Genomic DNA, 5,132 nt, shown 5'->3' on the forward strand with positions numbered 1-5,132 from the left:
TTCGTCTGTGCGGGAGGCGGGGTGCGGAGACTCAAGCCGCCGCCCACCCAGTCTTTGTTCAGGGAGGGCTCGGCAGTTCCCTGCCCCTTTGTGCCTGCTCCCCTACCCCACCTTGGGCTTCTCATCCCTGGTTCCCCTGAGGATCCTGACCCATAGCAGTTTCCCAAGCTCTGCAGGAAGTTGGGTGACCAAGACCATCCTTGTCCCTGCCTAGGGGGTCCCAGTGACTTTTCTTCCACCTCATGGGGTTATGGGAACAGAAGGCTGAGCTGGGTTGAAAACCCTCTGCAGTGGGCCGGAGAGATGGATGGTTCAGAGGTTAAGAGCATTTGCTACTCTTGTAGAGGACTTGAGTTCCATTCATAGCACCCACGTGGCTGCTCACTATCATCTATAATTCCTATTTCAAGAAATCCAACGACCACTTCTGACCTCCCCAGCACCAGGCACGCATGTGGTGCGTGTTGGCATATTTCACCCCCCCCCCCCGTTTTCTATTTTATTGGGCTCTTACACCTTAGTTTCCCTTCCAGCCTTTATTCTACCCTAATCCCTCCTAAACCATCCAAACTAAATTAATAACCCCTAATTTCCCTCAGGGTGTCTGTTTTCCTGTTTATAAGCAGTGAAGCCAGCATCCACTCTAGAACAGTCCAGGGAGCAGCAAGTGAAGTCACCTAAATTAAGAATCTAGGGGTCTGAACTACAAGAAGCCTCGGTATAAACTGGTGTGGTGGCATACACTGGCAATCCCAGCTTTCCCAGTTGAAGCAAGAAGATGGGAAGTTTCAAGGCCACCATAGGCTACAGAGCAGGTTTGAGACCAGCCTGGGATATGTGAATGAGATCCTGAATGAAACACACACACACACACACACACACACACACACACACAAAGAGAGAAGTAGTTGTCAGACGGTAAGAACTCAATAACAAATAATGTCAGTGTCAGTTAGAAATACCCACTCTTCACTTCTACATTTCTTTCCTTGAGCCCATTCACCACTTCTACCCCAGATCCGGGCCCAATGGCCTCCCTTCTCTGGCTCTCAGGGCTCAGCCCCAGTAGGAAGCCCTGAGCTTACTTCAGGGGAGGAGCCCAAAGTGAGGAAACAGGAAAACTGTCCAGAGCCGAGGACTGGGAAGCAACTCTGTGCAGCTGGGAAGGCAGGATGGGGGCCCCACGTTCACAGGCAGAGGGACATGGAGGGTGGAGCTGTAAATCGAGCCAAAGGAGTCCCTGTCTTGGCCTTGAAGACCTGGAATGTGAAGTCACCCTCCCCCAGCTGGGGCAGGGCAGGAACTGAAGGTCTCCCTCAGGAGTCAAGGCTTGAGTAAAAGAGGGCAGGGTCTCTTTGCAGATGTGAGAGCCCCTCCTGGGGCTAAGCAGTTTGCAGCAGGCGGCAGAGAGACTGTGACTAAACCTTGCCTCTGCGACTTGGAGCTAGGGTCATGGAGCAAAGGGAAAGCCAGAGCCAATGGAAGCCAACGGAACTAGGAACTAACAGCTCTTGTCCAAACCCAGAAGTAATAAGAGAAAGAGAGAGGGAGGGAGGGAGGGAAAGAGAGACACAGAGACAAAAGGAAAGAAAAAAGAAAGAAAGAAAGAAAGAAAGAAAGAAAGAAAGAAAGAAAGCCCTCAAAATCCTAGATACAAGCCTGTAGTCCAGGCTGACCTCAAACTCCATATGTAACCAAGGGCAAGTTTGAACTTCTGGTTCTCCTGCCTCCTGAGTGCTGAGGTTACAGGATCTTACAACCATGGAGATTACACTTAGTGTTCCAGATGGAACCCAGGGCTTCAAGCATGCAAGGACTCTTTCAACTGAGCCACATCTCCAGCAGGAAAATTGTTTCTGTCTCCTGGGTGCCTCTTACAAAGTGGTACGAGAGTGATGGGGTTAGGATCGCAGACTGGTCAGGAACAAGGATGCCAGGCCTCAGACTGGGTCTGGCCTAATGCTTGTTTCTGTGTGACCTCAGACAAGAGATATCACTTTCAGTGACTGATGATTTCTGTCTCTTTCTAAGATGTATTTATTAGTGTTGGGGGAGCAGCTTGGGGGACACACTCATGCCACATACCACAGCATGTATGCGGACCTAAGAGGAGGACAATTCCAGGATTCTCCCTCCTTTGCAGACCTAACTTAGTTCACCTGTCTTTTCACTGTGAGCACTTTAACCTGCTGAGCCATCCCACCAGTCCACAGTAGCCAATTTCTCATCTTTGGCCCTAACTTCTAATTGCCTTCCTCAGAAACTAGTCGTGTGGATTGAAAATATTAATCCTGGTTAGGCCATGGTGCTTTAATTCCAGCACTCTGGAGGGAGAGGCTATCGTCCCTCTGTGAATTTGAAGTCAGCCTGGGCTACAAACTGAGTTCCAAGACAACCAGAGCTACACAGAGGAACTCTGTCACAAATACATACATACATACATACATACATACATACATACATGCATACATACCTGGAAGGGGGCAGCCATCTTCTCATTCCTGGCCTGTGCCACTTTTCTCATGGTCTCTAATCTGTACTCCAACCATGCGGGCTGGGGTGTCTCTGCCCCTCTATCATCCATGAACCACCTGAGACATCCTGGGTAAGCTGTTCAAAGTTCTATTGTGTATAACCCATAGAGCTAGAGCTCAGTGTCAGGTCCCTAGCACTCAATCCCCGCCCCCTTCCTCACAGAAGAACCCCTGTGCCTGGTGTTTCTGCTCCTTACCTTCCATGTGATCTTGGCAGGTGCTGAAACTTCTCATCTCAGGTTCCTCCTCTGTGAAATGGGAATATAGAAGTAGTCTGTTAAACCAGACCGGTGACATGCATCTTTAATCCTGGGGATGGGGTGGGAGTCCTGTTGAGGCCATCATCTGGAGTTCCTGATAGGCAGAGCAGAGTGTCCCCTGGGGTGAAGCTTCGAAGAACAAATGAGAGCAGAAAGATCGTGTCATCAACCCAGACACATCCAGCAGAACCAGCTGAGAACTCAAGGCAGTCAGCTGGAGTTCATCACAGAGCTCTCTCTCTGTGGCTAAGCTTCCCATGGCTGAGCTTCCGGTTCTTCTTAACCAGTGCAGGCTTCAGGTCCACTGCCTTGGACTCCAGGGACAGTATCAAGTGTCAGGATGTCTGCTGAAGCCTGAAAGTCTGAGCTCCTGATGGTCACTGCTCACAGCTAGGACTATGCTTCTTCATCACCTACAACTTGCTGGGATCTTAGGAATGTGCTTGAATTATTTTTTGTTGACTCTGAGGTTTTTTGTTTGTTTTGTTTTGTTTTGCTTGCTTTTGTGAGAGAACAATGTAGTTTTGCTAAAATTCACATTGTAGCCAGCCCTGGTTGGGGGGGGGGAGGGTGCATATTGCAGACCTGGCAGTGATCGCCAAGCCTTCCATTCTAAAACCAAAGGAGAGAGCTTCACCAGCCCAGGAGGCCAGGCGGCTGTCTGCCTAGTCTCCTGTCTGTCTCTGTCTGTCTGTCTGTCTGTCTTCTCTCTCTTCTTTTTTTTTGTTTTTAAAGATTTATTTACTTATTTTTTTATGTATGTAAGTAAACTGTAGCTGTCTTCAGACACTCCAGAAGACGGCATCAGATCCCATTACAGATGGCTGTGAGCCACCAGGTGGTTGCTGGGAATTGAACTCAGGACCTCTGGAAGAGCAGTCAGTGCTCTTACCTGCTGAGCCATCTCTCTAGCCCTCTTGCTCCTCTTTTAAAATAGTTAATTTATTGGTGGGGACATATATGTGCCATGTAGTACATGTGGAGGTCAGAGAACTTTTAGAAATCAGTTCTCTCCTTCTGTCATGTGGATCCTGGGATTAAACTCAGGTGTCAGACTTGGTTCATCTCACTAATTTCCCAGTCTCTGTTGACTTTCTTTTCCCAGGGACTGGGCACTGGGGATTCATTGGAGTTTAAATCTCTTAGCAACTAAGTGGTTACAGGATAGGCTGGGGGGGTGGAAATGTGGCTGTCTGCTGAGTTTCTTCTCTTCCTTCCACTCTTATTCTTGGCCCTCAGGCCCCACTCTCCAACTCTCCAATGCCTCCTGGGTGACTCAATGGAACTTCTGATGTTGGTGGGTATGTTCTGTATCTGGGCTATGCCACCGTGTGACCATGTGGTGCTATGGACTGCCTGTAATAGGCTAACACATCTAGAATCTGTATTTTTCCACTGTAAATATGACAAAGTAAAAAGCCATATTCAGCTAGCAGTTCATATTTTAACAATAAGGCAACTTGAATGCATTACTAAAATTCTCAAGACAGTTCATGTCAGTAGCTTTGTCTCTGTGACTCTCCCCAGCTCCCCAACACAACTTAATTCCCTTCTGTTGGGGACTCTGGCTAAGCCTCTGGCGCTGGGCTGGGTGAACTCCTAAAGGTCTTTGCTATTTCTGGCCCTTCCTGGATAGACATGCTTAAGGGGCCTTTCCTCCTATTGCCCCTAAGCCCAAGGATGAGGTGGGGAAATCCTGAAACTCAGTGGTTCCTCTGGTCTCTAACCCTGTATGCCTGAATGTATGGAGGCCTAGAAATCAGACCTGAGGAGAGATGTGTTCGGTGGAGTTTAACAGGTGTACTGGCTGGTTTTCTGTGTCACCTTGACACAGGCTGAGTTATCACAGAGAAAGGAGCTTCAGTTGAGTATATGCCTTCATGAGATCCATCTGTAAGGCATTTTCTCAATTAGTGATCAAGGAGGTAGGGCCCCTTGTGGGTGGTGCCATCCCTGGGCTGGAAGTCTTGGGGTCTATAAGAAAGCAAGCTGAGCAAGCCAGGGGAAGCAAGCCAGTAAGGAACATCCCTCCATGGCCTCTGCATCAGCTCCTGCTTCCTGACCTGCCTGTATTCCAGTCCTGACTTCCTTTGGTGATAAACAGCAACATGGAAGTGTAAGCTGAATAAACCCCCTCCTCCCCAACTTGCTCCTTGGTCATGATGTTTGTTCAGGAATAGAAACCTGACTAGGGAACACTGGGAGTAACTGGGACCAGTGGGACAAGGCACACAGGAACTCCGACAGTCCAGTGACTCAGGTTTCTTCTTCTGGTGCCCTGAGCAGACCTTGGGTGCAAGCTCCACAGCCAGTCCCACAACACCCAGAGGAAGCTCCA

The sequence above is a fragment of the Mastomys coucha genome, unplaced genomic scaffold (genome assembly GCF_008632895.1).
Source record: "Mastomys coucha isolate ucsf_1 unplaced genomic scaffold, UCSF_Mcou_1 pScaffold20, whole genome shotgun sequence".
NCBI classification, from domain to species: domain Eukaryota; kingdom Metazoa; phylum Chordata; class Mammalia; order Rodentia; family Muridae; genus Mastomys; species Mastomys coucha.